The sequence below is a fragment of the Scylla paramamosain genome, unplaced genomic scaffold (assembly GCF_035594125.1).
Source record: "Scylla paramamosain isolate STU-SP2022 unplaced genomic scaffold, ASM3559412v1 Contig34, whole genome shotgun sequence".
NCBI lineage: Eukaryota > Metazoa > Arthropoda > Malacostraca > Decapoda > Portunidae > Scylla > Scylla paramamosain.
In genome coordinates, this window is record NW_026973699.1 from 55,001 (window position 1) to 77,500 (window position 22,500).

The following is a 22,500-nucleotide window of genomic DNA, read 5'->3' on the forward strand; positions in this document are numbered from 1 at the left end:
ACTAAATGTGTGCTTTATTGCTCTCCAAGGTGCCACAACTCTGGATAAATGCATGTGTAGTTATCCTGTATGTAAAAAAAAGGTGATAGACTTCAGGTACAGGGGCATCAGTTTGCTGAGTGTGGCAGGGAAGGTGTACGGGAGGCTTCTCATAAGGAGAATCGGACAGAGAACAGAGAATGCCATCCCGGAGGAGCAGTGAAGCTGTAGAAAGGGAAGAGGATGTGTAGATCAGGTTTTTGCAGTTAGGCAGCAGTGTGGAATGTCTTTTGGAAAGGGAAGGAAGTGCAGCTTTTTGGCGGTGAAGGACTTGGGGAAAGTGTGTGATAGGACTGGTAAGAAAAGTATGGGACGTTTTCAAAGTTTGTGGAGTTGGAGGCAGCTTGTTGGAAGGAGGGAAGTGTTTCTGTGTATATGGCAGAGCATGTGTGAGAGTGGGTGGTGGAGTGAGTGGAGGGAGGCATGCAAGATTAAATGGAGAGGAGGTGGAAGAGGTGGATTGCTTCAGGTACTTGGGATCAGGTCACAGTGGACACAAGAGTTGAGACAGAGGTGAAGTGCGGAGTGAAAGAAGCAGGAAAAGTTCTTGATGGACTAAGAAAGATCCTCAAGCAAAGGACACTGGGTGTGAGTGTACAGAGAGAGAGAGAGAGAGAGAGAGAGAGAGAGAGAGAGAGAGAGAGAGAGAGAGAGAGAGAGAGAGAGAGAGAGAGAGAGAGAGAGAGAGAGAGAGAGAGAGTTATATGTGGGAATAGTGGTATCCGCTGTGCTGTGTGGTGCTGAAACATGGAACACGGGAGTAGCGGAGAAGAAACTGTTAAGTGTACTGGAAACCAAGTGTTGGAGGAGTGTGTGTGTGTGTGTGTGTGTGTGTGTGTGTGTGTGTGTGTGTGTGTGTGTGTGTGTGTGTGTGTGTGTGTGGAGTAACGTGGTGGGATCGATAGAATAAGAAATGACGAGGTGAAAAGAACTGGTGTTTTGAGAGAGTTGCCTGGATAGTACATGTTTGTGTTGTGATGCTTTAATTGGCCTGTGGAGAGAATGAAAGAGAGAATGGTAGGCCTATATAGATACCAGGGAATACATTATTATTACTATTATTATTATTATTATTATTATTATTATTATTATTATTATTATTGTTTGTTGTTTGTTGTTATTGTTGTTGTTGTTGTTGTTGTTGTTGTTAGTAGTTTCTTCAATTTTATTAATTCTAATTAATTAGTTAATCAATTAGAAGAGGGGGACAGCTGAATGTCACTGAAGAAGAGTGGATAGTTGTCTGGAAGTTTCATTTACCAGAAAGAAGCGGACGTGATGCTGTATTTACCCTGCTGTGCAACTGTGGACACAGGTACGAGACGTGACGGTGACGGCAATTGTGGCAGCCTGATGGCGCTGCTCGGTGTGACAGGTGTAATGAACCCTCAGTGCTGCACATGGTACAGTTTATTCTGAGTCCGGTCACGTCTATAATTATATAAAACACTCAACACCACAAGTATGTTGTTTTGTTGTAGCGTCACTTTTGTAGCATCAGTTTGAGGTGCTCATTACAAATGTCATCACGCTCTGTCTGCTGCACACTTAATGTATTGTACACTTACGTATATTGGTGATGTGGCGGTATAACCTTGATATCCAGGATCAGGCTGGTGAGTCTGTTGTGGTACCAAGAGCTCTTGTCCGCTGCAGTGTGGCTGGCGAGTTGTGTTGGTTATGTAACGCTGAGGGGATGGTGTCCTGAGGGGACAGTGTCGGGGGTGAGAGGCGGCCATTTTGTGGTTGGGGCTGCGGTGGTGTTGTGGTGACAGCGGTGACAGCGTCTGGGGAAATTCCCGCAGCTGGGGAAAATATTTCAGCGGCCTTTGAAGGAGTAGAAGGGTTTTATTGGTTTGTGAAGTGACGGGAATGTCAGGTATTGATGTGCATAGCCTCTGAGCAATAAGGGAGGCGATATAAGAGCCTCAGTAAAAGGGGGAATCTATGGTGAGTGAGTGAGTGGGATTTATCCTGTGTTGGTCTAGGCTAGAAATTTGTTCCCTAATATCCTTTAATGTGTACTACCTCAATTTGTTTGTGAGTTAACATTATTATTAGTATATCCTGTTATTATATAGAATAGCTGTGTTTTCCTCCCCAACATTGATGAGGCAGTGAGGTGATTTCTGGCGTGCTGTGCCGAGGTGAGGGTTTGTGAGAGGGTTTGATAGCTGGCGATTTCTGATAGGTCGGCTAGGTGCTCGAGGCCTTTAAAAATCCACACCTTTAGAACTTTCTGGGATCAGTGTGCCGTCCACTTTCTTGGAAAGATGACCGGGATCGTGACACGTATTGGGGCTTTGTGAATGAGCGTGGGCGACGGGTGCAGAACACAGGTCTGTGTGTGTTGGTGGCGACCACCCTTCTGCCGTTAGGAGTGTGGCGAGCACCACAACACCTGACCACCACAAGGGTTTCATTATGGCACTAACCATAGGTCACCAGCTTTTGGTGTAAACACCCTCACGACTCACTCTCCCACCTGCTCCTCCTCTTCCCTCTCACCTTCACTCCTTCACTTCTTCCTTCTCATCTTCACTCCTTCACTTCCTCCCCTTCCTTCCCCGCCTCCTCTATCCTCTCATCTTCACTCCTTCATCTTCTCATCTTCACTCTTTCACTTCCTCCCCCGCAAGCGGTAACAGCAGTGCTACTAAGGGACTACAAGTCAGGAGCCGTGATGGTCTGAACTCTGCATTTCCTGACAAACGTATGAATTGCTCTTTGTGACTGAAGTGAGAAAGCATCTGCAGGAGGTAACTCAGTCCTTCAATGGATACTTTCACCATGGAGAGGTTACTGTGGCACTGAAACGGACACGGAATCAGTTTCTCTTCAACAGTGATTCCGCTGATGGCAGTGATGTCTTGAAAGATTATTTTGCTGAGCTGCAGGCGGGTGACACAATGTGAATGGAATTTGAGTCATTGCAGCCAGGAACCGTTTGTAGCAGTACATATTGTCATGATCACTCACTATTGTTGCTGTGTTTGTAATTATCATGTTATTTTATTAGATAATATTATGTGTGTGTGTGTGTGTGTGTGTGTGTGTGTGTATGTGTGTGTGTGTGTGTGTGTGTGTGTTTGTGTTGTGTTTGTGTTGTGTTGTGTTGTGTTGTGTGTTGTGTTGTGTTGTGTGTTGTGTTGTGTTGTGTTGTGTGTGATGAAAGATGATCCTCTCTCCCCAAAGAGGTCCTCTTCCGTGTGTGTGTTGTGTTGTGTTGTGTTGTGTGTTGTGTTGTGTTGTGTGTTGTGTGTGATGAAAGATGATCCTCTCTCCCCAAAGAGGTCCTCTTCCGTGTGTGTGTTGTGTTGTGTGTTGTGTTGTGTTGTGTGTTGTGTGTGATGAAAGATGATCCTCTCTCCCCAAAGAGGTCCTCTTCCGTGTGTTGTGTTGTGTTGTGTGTTGTGTTGTGTTGTGTTGTGTGTGATGAAAGATGATCCTCTCTCCCCAAAGAGGTCCTCTTCCGTGTGTGTGTTGTGTTGTGTGTTGTGTTGTGTTGTGTTGTGTGTGATGAAAGATGATCCTCTCTCCCCAAAGAGGTCCTCTTCCGTGTGTGTGTTGTGTTGTGTTGTGTTGTGTGTTGTGTTGTGTTGTGTTGTGTGTGATGAAAGAAGCTCCTTTCTCCCCAAAAAGGTTCTCTTCCGTGTGTTGTGTTGTTTTGTGTTGTGTCAGTGTAAGTAAAGCGATGATACAACGATGATTACATGATGCAATGCGTCCCACGATGATAATACACGATGATAATACACGATGCGTTCCACGATGATAATACACGATGATAATACACGATGATAATACACGATGATAATACACGATGATAATACACGATGATAATACACGATGCGTTCCACGATGATAATACACGATGATAATACACGATGCGTTCCACGATGATAATACACGATGATAATACACGATGATAATACACGATGATAATACACGATGGGTTCCACGATGATAATACACGATGATAATACACGATGCGTTCCACGATGATAATACACGAATGATAATACACGATGCGTTCCACGATGATAATACACGAATGATAATACACGATGCGTTCCACGATGATAATACACGATGATAATACACGATGGGTTCCACGATGATAATACACGATGATAATACACGATGCGTTCCACAATGATAATACACGATGATAATACACGATGCGTTCCACGATGATAATACACAATGATGATACACGATGCGTTCCACGATGATAATACACGATGATAATACACAATGATGATACACGATGCGTTCCACGATGATAATACACGATGATAATACACAATGATGATACACGATGCGTTCCACGATGATAATACACGATGCGTTCCACAATGATGATACACGATGCGTTCCACAATGATGATACACGATGCGTTCCACAATGATGATACACGATACATAGAGGCGAACCCTTCTCTCCTTCAGGGTCCATTTAAATCCAATGGGCAATGGCGTGGACGCTTGCAGCCCCTCACAGTGAGCGCGAGGTGATGGTGACCAAGAGCCACCCACCATTCGCCGGACACTGCCATGGAGGAAGCACAGTCCTCCCCTAAAGGGCTCCTAGGCTGGCAGTATTTGCCATAGGGTGTGTGGTGGCGTCTCCTTTGGCTGTCAGGGGCTGCGAGTGACACTAACAATTTCGTAGGTGGAGCAGAAGAGGAGGCTGGCGTGGACCTTGGGCCCAGATCCAGCCAGCTCCAGTCGGCCGCCTGCTCCTCCACCGCGTCCACCAAGTCTTTCCCCGGCCTGAATAAATTTGGTCCCAAGTTTCCGAAAGTGATTTAATTTTGCAGCGAAAAGAAAATTGCCGACTTGCGATGAAAAATGAGTTGGGTTGACGCGAGTCGAGGAATCAGTTTGCCAGCGAGGCGAGGTGGGAACCTTTTGCTGTGAGCGCCTCGGGTGTTGCCTCTGTGTTTGTTGCCCTCAAATGTGCGTGTGTCTGTGAGGCAATCATTCATTAAGGCAGTGAGCTCTGCCTGCCTGTTCTGCCCTCTTCAAGCGAGTTAGCATTAGAGAAAACATGAAGGATGTTGTGTGTGACTGTCAAATGTGATGCAGCAGGTCTCACACTTTGAGATCAATCTCTTGGTCTTCAAAGGAGGAACCGCCTGGAAACACCGCCTGTATCTTTCTCTGCACCAGTCTTCCTAGCATTTAACTTTTCATTAGTGTTCATTGTTTTGATGTAGCAATTCGAATTCCTTTTATTTTCAAATTCCACTACGTAACGTGTAGTGCTTCAGCTTAACAAACCCAGGGATAGATATACTATAGTTTATCTTACACAAGGGATCGTTTTCTGTCTCATCACAAAAAAAAACTGAGCAATTTCTGGATATACTAACATATTATGAACTCAGTGTAACAATCATTACGCCAAGTGGCTGATGATAAGTACTTACTACTACTACTACTACCACTACTACTACTACTACTGCTACAAGTAGTGCTAGCAGTGTTATGGACACTGAAGACTTAGACGTATTGTAAAGTCTCGAATGCCATTAAATGGCAATAAAAATAAAAGAGGTTACATAAATTTGCGACTTGGTACAAGTTCGATAATTTTCATTACGAGGTATATTGTTGTTATTAATATTATTAGTAGTAGCAGCAGTATTAACAATCCCTTTGGCTAAAAGCAGTCACAGTGGAATAAAGTGAGTATTTCCCTTTGCTTATACAATCAGCGGTTCACACATCGCCCACATAATATATACGCCTTCCTGCAGCCTCCCTCGTGTTCCCACGTGTCCATGTCTGTCCGTCTCTGTGCTGCTTCACATTCCTTCCTTCACTGTCATCTATGGTGGTCTTATCACTATGCAACTCTTTATAGAGAGGTTAATTATTGATGGAAGGCGACTGACGAGAGAAGGTGTCAGCAATGCAACAATAGAAGCACCACGCACATCGAGAAATTGCTTAACATTCAAATCTCTGAAGCTCAAAACTCTGCGAGAGCCCAATGGTTGTGCTCTACACCGCTGGATGGGAAATTGTTTTCATTCTTTTGTGTACATCATTGCCCTAATGACTGATATCACAACATGTAAAAGTCATTGTAAAATTAGCTAAACATCGGTAAACATTTAACTGGACAAATAAAAGTCTATAGTAAGAGAGCATAGAGTAACACAAAGGTAAAGCACGAAATTAAAGTGCAAATACAGATAAATAAAATTTTAGTAAAATTTAATAATACGTTGTCATAAGCCATAGTAAAACCAAGATTATAGTGAAAAAATAAATAAATAAATAAATTACATAAAAAGTACTATCATATTTAATGACAGTGTCTTTAGGCACCTACGACAGCAAGTGTCTGCCACCGAGAAATATGCACTGTGTTATATTAGTGTTGGTCATTAATCCATTCTTGAGAAAATATTCTTTTGCCTTAACAAGAATGGTTTGGTCTTGTTTAATGATATTCTCTAGGTGTGCTGTAGCACACCTAGAGAAGAAACTGAGTGTCATTCGCGTACTGAACTAAAATACAGTCACTGGTGCACTTAGCCATGTCATTAACATGTATAGTGGACAATACTGGTCCAAGGGTGGAGCCTTGAGGGACACCGAAATGGACATTTACTTTTGCAGTTTGACTGACAGAGTCATATTGTATAAATAGTTGTTGAAGGAGTCTATGTTGAGGTGAGAACACTTTGCCAGGAGGTTATCATGGCTGACACTGTCCAATGCCTTAGACAAATCACACTGCGTCAACAATGACACTCTCTTGTGGTCAATATTATTGTAAATATTATCTGTTATAATAGTTAGCGCAGACTCAGTTGAGAGATGAAGTCTAAAAGCATGCTGGCTGTTAGAAATGTATTTGTTATCCTCTGAAAATTCTAAAAGTTGTTGACATACAATTTTTTTCAAATAATTTGGAGAGCACCAGTAACAAAAAAAAAAAAAAAAAAAAAAAAAAGAACATAAGAAATAAGGGAAGCTGCAAGAAGCGACCAGGCTTACACGTGACAGTCCCTGTATGAAATATACCTATCTATTTCCATCTGTTATCCCCATCCATAAACCTGTCTAATCTTCTCTTAAAGCTCTCTAGTGTCCTAGCACTAACTACATGATTACTGAGTCCGTTCCATTCATCTACCACTCTATTTGAGAACCAATTTCCTCCTATCTTTTTCCTAAACCTAAATTTTTCAAGCTTGAACCCGTTATTTCTTGTTCTGTCCTGGTTGCTGATCCTAATAATTTTGCTTACATCTCCCTTGTTATAACCCTTATACCACTTAAAGACTTCTATCAGGTCTCCTCTTAACCTGCGTCTCTCTAAAGAATGTAAATTTAACAACTTCATTCTCGCCTCGTAAGGAATACTCCTCATCCCCTGTATCCTTTTAGTCATTCTCCTCTGTACTGATTGTAATAGACCTATATCTTTCCTGTAATGTGGGGACCAGAACTGCACAGCGTAGTCTAGATGAGGTCTGACCAGCGCCAAGTATAACTTTAATATTACTTCCGGCCTTCTACTTTTAAGACTCCTAAAAATTAATCTTAGTACCCTATTTGCCTTGTTTCTGGCTTCTATGCATTGTTTTCTTAGACGGAGTTCAGAGCTAACTATAACTCCTAAATCTTTCTCGTACCCTGTACCTACCAGAGTTTGGTTGTTTAATGTGTACCTATTGTGTGCGTTTCCTCTACCTACGCTAAGTACTTTGCATTTATTGATATTAAATTGCATTTGCCATCTATCCGTCCATTCATTCATTCTATCTAAGTCTGTCTGCAAGGCGATGGCATCCGATTCTGAACTAATTAATCTACCTATCTTTGTGTCATCCGCAAAAAGGAACAGGACGATAATTGTTTGAATCATTAAAATCACCTTTCTTTAGCAGAGGAACGACACATGCGTTTTTCCAAGCCTGAGGAAATACTCCGGTAACATTTGAGCCATTTATGACGCATGGCAGGTAAGATGCAATAGAATATAAGGCATCCTTGATAAATTTGAGCAAAATTCCATCTGAGCCCACAGAACGTGTTTGGTTAAGACTTTTTACTGTTAATATGAGTGTGTTGGTGTCTACTGGCTTGGGTCTGAATTTTTCAGTCACACTACTGCACTTTACAAAGAGAAGGGTCCAGGGGGGAGCACTGATTGCTCTGTACTGTCTGCTGCGTTGTCACATGCTGTCTTTCCTACGTTGGCAAAGAAATTATTAAATCATTCTGCTTTTAGAAAGACATTATGAAGTTCATGTTTTTCTCGAGCTGCTTTTCTTGCCGGGAACTAATTATTTTATCACATTCCATATGGCCGATGAATTTTGTTTGCTCTTATTAGACTTTTTAAGATAATATATATATTTTTTTTTTTAGCAGCACCAGTAAGAGACTTTATTTCTTTCTTTTCATTCGTGTATTGTTTTTGCAGACAAATATTGTGTCTGTCTCTCCTCAGCTTGGTGCGGGTGTCGTCACGCTGCCTCACTGCTACACGCAAACCCTCAGTGAGCCAAGGCGCTGCAGGTCTGCTTGCTGCCTTAGTTACTAAAGGAGCACACGCATCCAGACAACTCATAAAATTAGTATTAAAATATCAAGTTGTAGATCAACGTGGCCTGTGGTCAGTATTTGATCAAAGTGATGGGGTTCTGGCACGAGTAGCTCACAAAGCGTCCTTGTTATATTTACCAAGGTGACCAAAAGATTTTAGTTCATGCTCTCTCCGTCTTCTTGATATTTATTGTAATGCCAATTAGGTCATGATCAGGTGCTGGCCCGGGAACAACAGAGGTGGCCAAAACACTTTCTGGTTTATTAGTGATGATCACATCCAGCACTGTGGCTGTGGTTGACGTCATCCTAGTGGGCTCATTTATCATTGGTGTGAGTCTGATATTTCTGATAATACCATCAATTTTGTTTTTCTTAGAAAATAAACCATCATTAAAATCACATCAACATATAAAGCCATTTCTTACATACAGACATTTGTTTCAACACATCTTGAACATATTCAGAAGAGGAAGCTGTGGCCTTGGGGTGTCTTTAAACACAACCTATAATAAAAGCTGGTAACTTACTGCACTGTACGAGTACACTCGTCCATAAGTCCTGGACACGGGGTTGCTTAGGAGTAGGTAGTTTTATCACACTTACCTTCAGTTGCTTGCTTACATATATGCAGACTCCTCCTCCACGTCCACCATCTCACCTGTGTGTTGTAAAGTTAAATGTTCATCAGAAATTTCATTACGAAGCCACGCCTCGGTAACACAACAAATCGATATTTCTTTCGTGTACAAGATGCTTAATGTCATCAAGGTTTGATTGCAAAGACTGGGTGTTTGTATGTTAAATAGTTATGAAATCGTTTTTAATATCAAACACATCGGCAGCATCTTCCCCGCCACATCCCTAACCGCTGTAGTAACTACATTGGCGAGATTTGTGTCCAAGTGTATGGCATCCTTCACACCTCAGCCTGTGCTCGTGTCTACACGTCAACTGTCTGAGGTTGAATTCACCGATATTGTGGCATCCTGGTTTCTTCTGATTATGCTGCTGCATATTTGTGGATGTAAAGATTCTTCGGCAGTGTGTGCTGTGCGTATTGTGTAGTGAAAATGTTGCTTCGGAGTGTTTCCCTGAGTGTATTTGGTGTGTGTGCTCCTGTCACGAGCCGTGTGCCAGTAAATCTAGAGGATGGCAGGCTCGGACACACAAAATGCTTGAAGTTAAAACACTAGGAACCCCAACAACGATATATAATATATATATATATATATATATATATATATATATATATATATATATATATATATATATATATATATATATATATATATATATATATATATATATATATATATATATATATATATATATATATATATATATATATATATATATATATATATATATATATATATATATATATATATATATATATATATATATATATATATATATATATATACATATATATATATATATATATATATATATATATATATATATATATATATATATATATATATATATATATATATATATATATATATATATATATATATATATATATATATATATATATATATATATATATATATATATATATATATATATATATATATATATATATATATATATATATATATATATATATATATATATATATATATATATATATATATATATATATATATATATATATATATATATATATATATATATATATATATATATATATATATATATATATATATATATATATATATATATATATATATATATATATATATATATATATATATATATATATATATATATATATTGAATAGGAACAATAAAAATAAAAAAAAAAGAACAAGAATGAAGCAGGAGAATAAATTAACAATATATAGTATGAAATACTTGTAGTGATGGCACGGGCTCAGCAGTTGTCTATGTGTGTGTGTGTGTGTGTGCGAGTGTGGCGTGAGTGTAGCACTTGTATAACGAGGGTGTGCGCAGGTGTAACGTGTGGCGTGGCGACGTGAGGGTAGCACAGGTGTAATGAGTGGAGACGTGAATGTGTGTGCACGAGTGTTGTGAGTGTTCTGCTATGCTTGTGTGAAAGATGACCCAGAATCCAAGCTCCCGGGAGAGGGAAGTAGATCCTCTGATGTGTACTAGTAGACTCCTGAGGTGTCGACCATAAGGCAGGAGGTGGCTTGGGTTTGGTGCCCGAGGCTTGAGTCTGAAGCCCCGATGTAAGTGGAGCGGTAGATCGAGATTCCCAACCTGCGGGCGTCTCGAGGAGTGGCGGATGAGGGAGCCAAGTCCCATGAGCTCGAGGGCTGTTATAGTATATATAATTATATATATATATATATATATATATATATATATATATATATATATATATATATATATATATATATATATATATATATATATATATATATATATATATATATATATATATATATATATATATATACAGTTGTAATTTACGTAAATCCTTATGAACGTGTTGTTTCTCGTTACTCAGAAGACATGGACGCACACCCACCCACCCACTCACACCAACGCGAACTCACCCACCCATCTTGGCATACACACACACACACACACACACACACCGTCCAGCCCTCAATCCTTCGTCAGGAAAGCTTATATTCACAACCTAGATATATAGGTGTGTTGGTTCTCGAGGATGAGTGGATTAAGCGTGACTCAAGCCATCGGGCGCCTCACGAAGAGACAAGCAGCGATTCGTCTGGCTGAGGAGACTAGACGGCAGCTCTCTGGCTTGAAATGCTGCGTCACAACGTCCACGGAGGCTGCAATCAACATGTCAACGTTCATCATGTCACTTTTTTTTTTTTTTTAGGTTAGAAGTTTGAAATTTTAAATGCCTAAAATGAAAATTACTAGATATGTTTTATATACATTATGATCTTTATAACTATAACTATAACTATATATATATATATATATATATATATATATATATATATATATATATATATATATATATATATATATATATATATATATATATATATATATATATATATATATATATATATATATATATATATATATATATATATATATATATATATATATATATATATATATATATATATATATATATATATATATATATATATATATATATATAGATATATATATATATATATATATATATATATATATATATATATATATATATATATATATATATATATATATATATATATATATATATATATATATATATATATATATATATATATATATATATATATATATATTTATTTATTCAATATTATAGTGACAAGAAAATATCTTGAAATGAAATGTACAATGTGTTCCTTTCGTAACGTAAATATTCAACATGCATAGAAAAATCTAAAGATGAAATGATTTTGCAATATCTGAGGATTTCATTAATGTTTTGTTGGTAGCCTTGTAGTTGTTCAATGACAGAACAAAGCGAGAAACTCACAAATAAGTTAATCAGTAACTGGCAGGAGGAGAGTGTTGAGAATGAGGGTCTTGCATGTCAGGCTGCGATCATTGCTGGCCGTAACAGTCCAGACGTTAGTAATGCCATATTCATTAAGGCGGCAGGTGGGGAGGTGCGGCTATGAATGTGTTTCCCTGCACGGCTGTTGGCTGGAGGCTTACGGTGCAGTGCCGCAAACCTAAGGGGGTTCTCCATTGCAGCATCAACCCGACCTGAGCCGACTGCGGGAGTGACAAATGGTTCCCTGGACGCCGTGTGTCACCGGATTGCAGGCGAGCGTCAGGCGGACCATGAGTCGGGACGCTGCCAAGTCCGTTGACCAGAACCTGACCAGGAAAATTCAAGAAGCGTGGCCTTGACCTTGCTCAGCAGTTGTGCCCTCACCTGACCTACGTTATGTTGCTCTGCGTTCATTGTTTCTGGCAAAGTGAGTTAGTGCAGCCGTGCCTTCAGTGTGTCACCATAATTTGCAAGCAGTCGATTTCCTGCTCTACTTTACCAGGTGGTATTTGTTTTGAAAGAGAGTTGAGAAGTGGATTATGTCATGCTCTCAACCTAAATTTTATACTTCTTTATTCATAACTGCATCAACAGACCACCTGGGAAAAGTAATGCTTTGTGCCTCTGTTTGTTTTCATTTCACGACACGGCAGGAAGGGAGAGCACGACCACAGAGCAAAGAATTCAAGAGATACCTCTTTTTATTCTGGGAAAATAGGATGCGTATTTCTGGTCGTCCTTCAGAGAAGCTAATGTTATGCATGCGTATGCCATTTAAATTCAGCGAAGAAATTTGAGAAATACTTCTGGAAAATGTTTTAACGAGCTCCTATCGTTAAATCTTCATAAGAAACGTTTGCACCATAAAATAACGAAATTTTAAGCCTCACATCCAGCATCAGAGACCATAAGAGCAACAGCAAGGTGTATTCGAGGAACAGTGTTAAGATGTGTATAAACAAAGTAAAAAGATGTGTATAAACAAAGTAAAACAAAGTTAAGATGTGTATAAACAAAGTAGTGCTGACAGGCATCACAGAAAAGAAAACTTGTAATAACATTTCAAAGGAAAAACTTTTAACCAGTACAGTGTTGCGCTTTGTCAGAGATAGTGGTCTTGTCAGGCTGCATTTCTTTTTCCTAAGCTTCTTATTTACCCCGTAAAATGACAGAAAAGGGAAAATAACAAGTCGATTCATATATATATATATATATATATATATATATATATATATATATATATATATATATATATATATATATATATATATATATATATATATATTATTCCCATGGTATGAATGCAAGTGTGGCTACCAAGCGATTTTAATTCCAGGATTGTTTCCCTCCTCAGAGCTCACGATATCAGACTTGGGAAGCGGAATTTTACTTTTATATTTTTTTAAAGCTTTTAATCTCACCTCTACATATACTTTCACAACCTTACCGTATGTGCAATAAATAAGTACGTCTTTACATTATAAATACCTATAAATAAACGAGAACTGTACTTTCAGGTAAAAGGCTGGATGTACATCTGGCAACACCTTACGTCTCAAGGCCATGGCTGCTGCGTACACCCGCAATTATCAAAGAATATAACATACTATGAATTTTGTGACTTACAGTTTTCCTTTCTGGTTACTCTGAAGTCTCATTTCCTATTTACTATGCCTTACTGATTATAGATTTGAGAAATAATTTCTACTTTCAACCTCGCAACATAGGTGGAAATACAGAAGCAGGCAGGGAGTTCCAGAGTTTACCAGAGAAGGGCATGAATGATTGAGAATACTGGGTAACTCTTGCATTTGAGAGGTGGAAAGAATAGGGGGTGAGAGAAAGAAGAAAGTCTTGTGCAGCGAGGCCGAGGGAGGAGGGGAGACATGCAGTTAGCAAGATCAGAAGAGCAGTTGGCATGAAAATAGCGGTAGAAGATAACAAGAGATGCAACATTGCGGCGATGAAAAAGAGGCTGAAGACAGTCAGTTAGAGAAGAGGAGTTGATAAGACGAAAGGCTTTTGATTCCACTCTGTCTAAAAGAGCGGTGTGAATGGAACCCCCCAATAAATGTGAAGCATAGCCTTTACATGGACGGATAAGGCTCCTGTACACAGCAGCTTGGGGGTAGGGGGTGAGAAAAAAAAAAAAAAAACTGGGTGAGAAGACCCAGAACGCCTAATTTCATAGAAGCTGTTTTACCTAGAGATGAGATGTGAAGTTTCAAGTAAAGGACAAACCAAGAATGTTCAGTGTAGAAGAGGGGGACAGTTGAGTGTCGCTGCAGAAGAGGGGATAGTTGTCTGAAAGCTTGTGTCAAGTTGATAGATGGAGGTATTGAGTTTTTGATGCACTGAACAATACTAAGTGTGCTCTGCCCTAATTAGAAATTTTAGAGAGATCAGAAGTCAGGCGTTCTGTGGTTTCGTTTCATGAACTGAAGGGTTGGATGTCTATGAGAAGACGTAGAAAAGTGCAGGGTGGTATCATCAGCGTAGGAGTGGATAGGACAAGAAGTTTGGTTTAGAAGATAATTGATGAATAATAGGAAGAGAGTGGGTGACAGGACAGAACCCTGAGGAGCAACACTGTTAATACATTTAGGAAAAAAAACAGTGACCGTCTACCACAGCAGCAATAGAACGGTCAGAAAGGAAACTTGAGATGAAGTTACAGAGAGAACGATAAAAGCCGTAGGAGGATAGTTTGGAAATGAAAGCTTTGTGCCATATTCTGTCAAAACCTTTTGCTATGTCTAAGGCAACAGCAAAAGTTTCACCAAAATCTCTAAACGAGGATGACCAAGACTCAGTAAGGAAAGCCAGAAGATCACCAGTAGAGCGGCCTTGACGGAGTCCATACTGACGACCAGACAGAAGGTTGTAAAGTGATAGATGTTTAAGAATCTTCCTGTTGATGATAAATTAAAAAGTTTAGAAAGGCAGGAAATTAAAGCAACAGGGCATTAGTTTGAGGGCTTAGAACGGTCATCCTTTTTTGGGAACAGGCTGAATGTAGGCAAACTTCCAGCAAGAAGGAAAGGTAGATGTTGACAGACAGAGTTGAAAGAGTTTGACTATTCAAGGTGCAAGCACGGAGGCACAGTTTCTGAGAACGATAGGAGGGACCCCATCAGGTCCATAAGCCTTCCGAGGGTTTAGGCCAGCGAGGGCATGGAAAACATCATTGTGAAGAATTTTAATAGGTAGCATGAAGTAGTCAGAGAATGGAGGAAAGGGAGGAACAAACTCTGAATCGTCCAAGGTAGAGTTTTTAGCAAAGGTTTGAGCGAAGACTTGACATGGTCCATGGCAGAAATATAAAGCGCATGAGATTCTGGTGATTGAGGGATCAAGTACCTTTAGTGGGCTGCCTCTCCATCATGTATAGCCCGAGAAAAGTCTTGCAAGGTTTAGAAGGTTTGGGTTGAGAAAAAGAGTGAGGAATGTACGCCTCCATGCCAGACACTATCACTTTTGTTATGCTCTCAGCATAACGGTAATGTCGAGGGTTAACCTTTCGTAGTCAGTCTCAGTATTGCTTTTATAGGGATTGTCTACAACAGTTTTCATAGTCAATTCCTACTGAAAATTAGTGACAGTGACTCACTTCTCCCTTACGTCTTGCCGACCACTTTTGCGTTTCCTTTCAGTTGTCATTGTGATGGCCATCATAATAATACCTCGGAGTCTCCACCCGGGGAGGGGACCACAGATGTCCCCAGGTCGGACTGCTCTTCTTGTATCGACCCTAAGTGTCTTGGCACCCCTCTCAACTTTTCTTCATTAATTTCTGCATCATTTGTGGTCTCAGATCTAATTTTCAATCTGTAGAACATCACCTCTCCTCTACTAAACCTCATCTTCTTTTCCTCACTGAAACATTGGTGTCTGAGGCAACTGACACACACACACACACACACACACACACAGAGAGAGAGAGAGAGAGAGAGAGAGAGAGAGAGAGAGAGAGAGAGAGAGAGAGAGAGAGAGAGAGAGAGAGAGAGAGAGGGGCCAAAGCAAACATTATATGTATAAATGGTTGTTGTTCACAGAAAAGGTTTCTCTAAAAAGGTGTGTGAGCTTTGTGTTTGCTCAGCAACACGTGTTTTACATAGCGAGAGGAACACATGCTCCTCCTCCTCTTCCAAATCCTCCTCCTCCTCCTCCTACTCCTCCTCCTCCTCCTCCTCCTCCTCCTCCTCCTCCTCCTCCTCCTCCTCCTCCTTTCCTTCCTCTTCCTCCTCTTCCTCTTCTTCCTCTTCCTACGTATTTCTTATAATTTTGCCAATTTTCTTTTCCATCATCATCATCTTGCTTCCCTGTTTCCTGTCTACCTTACATATATATATATATATATATATATATATATATATATATATATATATATATATATATATATATATATATATATATATATATATATATATATATATATATATATATATATATATATATATATATATATATATATATATATATATATATATATATATATATATATATATATATATATATATATATATATATATATATATATATATATATACTCGTATATATATATATATATATATTCTTTTTTTTCTTCTTTCTTTTCTTTTTTTTCCCCATTATGTCTCTTCCATCATGAACACCATCTTCATCATTATTATCATGATGTTTCTGCTCCTCCTCCTCCTCCTCCTCCTCTCCCTACCACTTACCTATTTAAAAACTGATGTGTTTCCTCCTCCATCATTGCCATCAATGTCATCATCAATATCATCACCATTGTCATCATCATTACCATCATCATCGTCATCATCATCACCATTGTTATCTTCATAGTCACCACCACTAGTCATCACCACCCCTTCTATTAACTAGTCATCACCATATCCGCCTTTTATCTACCTACTCACCGCTCACCAAAATAACCCACAGATCACACCAAACATGAGGCTAATCCTTCACTGTGATGTGGCAGCCTTGTCAATTGATTCTTCTACAAAATGTATATTCAAAGAAAAAAAAAAAATATGACATGAGTCCTGTAGCTTCTTGTCGTTGTGCCAAGACAATGTCTAGTGCAACTTTCGGGTAGACTTTCTAAACATACCTCAAAATAGTCGAGTATTTCAAATCTCTTAATGCCTGCATTATTTCTATTTTTATTTTACTTATTTATTTATTTATTTTATTTTATATGTTTCTTTTTATGTATTATATATATATATATATATATATATATATATATATATATATATATATATATATATATATATATATATATATATATATATATATATATATATTATGATGTGTGTGTGTGTGTGTGTGTGTGTGTGTTATTTTTCAGAGAAATCCTTTGCAAAGGAAAGATACATTGATTCCCTGTTGTCTTTGATATTTTTGTAAATTAAAGAGCGTCAGTTTAACATATTGATTGTGTGTGACGATCAAAAGTGATTAATTCAACAGGAGGCGATGTAACTTTGGCAATGGCCTGCTGGGTTGATCACAAATAACCATCTCCCGGAATATCATAATTTGGACCGTTCTGATCAACGACTGCTTACCGGTAGCAATATGGAGCAAAGATCAACAAATTTAATGTGTTATATCTCTGAAAAAAAAAAAAAATGTGAAAGAAATAGGAAGACTCAAAGTTTAAAACTCACATACGAGGAAAAAACTGAGAAATAAAAGTGAAAACTAAAAGGTAAAAGTAGAAAAGTAAGAGTATTGAAATGGACACACGAAAAAAAGGGAGAAAATTATAAAGAATACCAGATGGACAAAAGACAGGGGGAAAAAAGAGAAAGAGGAAGAATGGAGAAAAAGAGAATGCAAAAACAGACCGGAGGGAAATAGAGAGAAATGCATGAGCGAAACAAACGGGAGGAGGGAAAAAAGAGCAGAAAGAGAGAAAACAGAATTGTAAAAACTCTCTCCTGATAAAGGGAGCAGAGTAATCCGTCAGTCTAGGAAACAGTCTAGGAAGGAACTTAACACCTGGTGGATGAAAAAGCAAGTCGCTACTAATCCCAACAATGGCACGACTACTTCTGAATTCCCGTTTTTATCCTTTTCTATTAGTTTTCCATTGTAATAGAAAGGGAAAGGTCAGTCCACTCATTAGAGAGGAGGAAGAGACAAACAAAATATCGAGTAATGAATACGTTGCATTTCTGTTTGAGGTGCGCCACGCATGAGCTTCAGTGCCTCCATCATGACTCTTCTTTATTCCTCCTGTTTTGTGAGGTTTCAACGCTTTCCCTTCTCGGACCATTGGCTGCACGCCTCTCCCCCCCATTCCCTCCCTCTCCCCAGCGTCTCACCATCCCAGCTAGTCTAACCACGCGTCCCCTTTTCCCCGTGCAGCTTTTTTTCTTTTCTTTATTTTTCGTTTTTTCTCTTCACCTTTAAACTTTTTGCCCCATTTCCTTCCTCCTAAATACTCTCCCTTGTCCCTCCGCTCGCTCCGCTTGTGCATCCTTCCCTTTCAAGTTACCATCGCCGCCTCTTCCTCATTCCGTCCAACAAACTCTGGGTCTGCGTCCCGCCCGTTTATCCTTCCTCTTCCTGCTGCTGCTGCTGCCTCATGTAACATCCACTGCGGCACAAGTCAGGTTTAATTGCGTCTGTATTTCAGGTAGTTATTCTGGAAAATCGTTACGTCGAATCATGCTCCTGGCGACCTTGACTTGAGTTGAGTTGCTCTGTATGTAACTGCCGCCAAAGTAAAACTGTTGAAAATTCATTAGTTAGCAAGCACCACCAGATTAATTACCATCTCGTGCACGTTGTAGTCAGTAATGTTTCCGTGGCCGGGCATTCAGAAGCTACTCACTGGTTAGGTACAAGGAAAGTTGTGGTATTCCAAATTCAGTGTTCTAGGCGAGTGAGTAACTTATGATCAGCCATGATATAAAAATACGCCTTGTGGCAATGCACTTAATGTCTACTAGCGCATTCATTTTCGGTTATATGGCTACTGGTGTTCAGTGGAAGGAGCTGCCACCAGAAACGCCTCTCCATCATCACCATGCTGACCGAATTCACGTGTGATAATCGGCACATGCAATATAGACTCATTAACGGAAACCAGTGAAATTTGGCTACAGTTGTTCGGAAAAAGAGTGGTAAAAATTATTCCTGATAAAAACTTCAATATGCTCCGTAAGACGCTATTTCAGAATGGCCTAACAAATATCACAAGGAAACAATTACAGGTGTCATAGAAAGTAATGGCGTCAGACTAGCCGCTGCCACAACCACATTATGGGACTGGAAGGATAATGGCGGTGCCCTGAAGTGCCTCGTTATGGTGACGCATGGGAGGAGCCTGTTTTCTCTTCCACTGCTAATAATCATTTCTTATAGTTTACGTCCGTTCTTGGCACACTTCTTTGCTTTGTCAGATCTCACTCTTCCTAACAAATTGATCGCAAACGTTACCTCTGCTTTGCTCTTCGTATTTTGGGGAACAAGGAATACACATATAGTTAAGTTCCTTATCATATATTTTTTCGAGCGCGGGTGTCTTCACACAGTAGCGCGGAGTCTGGTGTCTGCATGATGGGTAATGTGTTTGATATGTAGCCATTAATTGTGAGCAGTATATAGGCCATGTAATAGGCTCAACAGACCAGCTGGTTGTTGGTAAACATATTTTACAGACACGAGCTATTTTGTACATTTCATAGGCTCTCCTCCTCCTCTTCCTGCTTTTCATTCTCCTCCATAATTCACTTGACTATTATTTCTCCCCTTTCCCATTTTCCTTTGTCAGTCTTTCTCTTGTTTCATTACACCTGCAGAAGCAATTTCAGTATTCGTTAACAAGACTTGCAAAGCAGATTCAGTGGAAAGTTGTGTTTCATCTGCAGCATTCATGCAGCGTCTGAGGAAGCTGGATAGTCTTTTCATTGTTTTTACACCGCAAGTCTTTATAATTTAGTAAGTCTGTACAGAGCAGTGACGTAATGATTATGATTATTGTTGATTTATTTCTCAGAAGGGCACACTTGCTTCTAATGCGATAAAATTCAATAATATGTGTATATTATAAAGAATTCTATCATGAAAGAAATAATTTGAGGCATTGAAACGTTTCCCTGTCTCCTGACAGTTTGCCACGATGAAGAGAAGAGGAGGAGGACGAGAACTCCTTGAGACAAACACCTTTTGAGACAGACAGGCAGACGGTTAGATAGATAGATAGATAGATAGATAGATAGATAGATAGATAGATAGATAGATAGATAGATAGGCTGATTGACTGATTGATTGATAAATAGGATATGATGGACTGAATGAGTGATAGATAACATGATGAAGAATAGATGGCTTACAGACAGTTATCATCTCCCTTCACTCTCCCCATCACCCACACACTGCATCATTTCCTTACAGTGGCTTACCGGATTCTGTATCCTGTAGCCACCTCACCCCCCCCCACACCTCTGCACACTACTCTTGAGGGAGCGGCCACCTGGGTCCCCGCCATAAATCACTCGCTAATTCATTTTTGTTCCAGCCAGTCCAATCAACTCCTTGAGCCCCCAGCCTCTTTTTTTTCCGTTTAGGTTTCCAGCAAGTCTGTCGTATGGTGCTGAAGGAGACACACACACACACACTCTCTCTCTCTCTCTCTCTCTCTCTCTCTCTCTCTCTCTCTCTCTCTCTCTCTCTCTCTCTCTCTCTCTCTCTCTCTCTCTCTCTCTCTCTCTCTCTCTCTCTCTCTCTCTCTTCCTCCCTCTCTCTTGATTTTAGCATTATAGCACCCACAGTTAAGCTCTCCCTTCCTCCTCCTCCTCCGTCATCAGCCAACATCTATCCAGGGTCCTGACTCCCCACATTCCTCTTTTCTCCCTAGCTCTCACAGCTTCATAGCTCTCATAGCTTCATAGAGAGGTGTTCTCACTCCCTCCTCATATAGTTGTTATCCTACCGTTCCCCTGACCATTGTTTTCTTTCTTGCGCTGAAATTTGCTTTATTATTAATATTTTTCTGTGTAAACACACACACACACACACACACACACACACACACACACACACACACACACACACACACACACACACACACACACACACACACACACACACACACCTTTGGGATCATCCAGAACTTCAAAGATACGCTGTTACATTAAACATCCGGCGAGAAGAAACATACGAGGCTGAAGCTTTTGGTGTGTTTATATTGTAAGTGTTTGGCATCATTATGCAGCGGTAATTTCCCCCGAGAATTTTAAGATATTTCACATGTGCATCTTTCTCACTTTCACCAACGCTTTTCCTCTTGATAAACGGATACACTGGAACGTGTAACGGCTCACATGTATCACCTCTTCTCCTCTGCTGTCTCCCTAGTGTCAAAGTTTGGCTCCATGAATGAATATTCTCAGTTGCTTCTCTCCCCACCACCGTCTGTTGCGCCCACTCTCTCTAGTTTGTCGCAGATCCATCTCTCCATCTCATTCCCTGTCGACTCCTAAAGTTTTTTATTTTTTTATTTTTTTCCGCGACAGACGCCTTGCAGGCTTTTCATGACAGGAGCGACATGCATCACCACCGCCACCACCAACACACCCAGATGGACATGGTGTGCTGCTCATGTCTAGATTAAATTTTTTTTTTTTTCATTGTAAAATTACTCACCACATCTTAAAAGATCATGATGTATGTTTTTTTTTTTTTTTTTGCAAGTAAAGGATGCTGATAAAAAGTAATTAAACTTTGCAGAAAGAAAAAAAAAAAAGAAAAGAAATCCCTACCCAGTCCATGGTTCCCGAAATGCAACAACAATTGTGTCACGAACACGCACACATGTATACACACACACACACACACACACACACACACACACACACACACACACACACACACACACACACACACACACACACACACTAATTTGCGATTATGTGATTAAGTATTTTATATTTGTCCCCGTGTCTGAAGAGTGGAGAACCAATGTTATGATCGGGCAGAGACACAACATGCCCTGCAGTGATCCACAGATGTGGGCACACATTGCACATTTTGCACTGGGATGATGTAAAACCTCCCTCTGTTTTGTCAATAGTGTTTACAAAAGGTCCACTTGTAATTAGTTCCGGAAGTGTCTTGCTTCATAGATAATTCATGACATTCAGTTATGAAATATGTGGCAGCGATTCTACCTTAAGAGTACACCCTGAGGCATTAATGTATCAAGAAATCCTGATAGATGTTGGTGGAAGGAGATATGACCGCTTCTTCAGGGAAATCATCGAGATTGCAGGTCGATGAGCCTCCCTCTCGCGTGCTCGTGTAGGCATCTGTGAGTTACTGCAAGCGACAACACCTAAGGGCAGTGTATCTTTCCACACTCTTCACACCGCCTTACGTGTTTTATATTTTGAGATGCGATGCTGCACCATTTATATTGA

The 22,500-nt window shown here is 39.7% G+C and overlaps 1 long non-coding RNA gene across 1 annotated transcript in view; it reads left to right on the plus strand.

Moving 5' to 3' along the window:
- The window catches only part of LOC135097861 (uncharacterized), a 38,074-nt gene extending 24,978 nt beyond the window's left edge, over positions 1–13,096 (plus strand). Inside the window, exon 3 of the long non-coding RNA XR_010266227.1 lies at positions 12,280–13,096. This is a non-coding gene — a long non-coding RNA (uncharacterized LOC135097861). The remainder of the gene's footprint in view (positions 1–12,279) is intronic.
- The last annotated feature ends 9,404 nt before the right edge of the window (positions 13,097–22,500 follow it).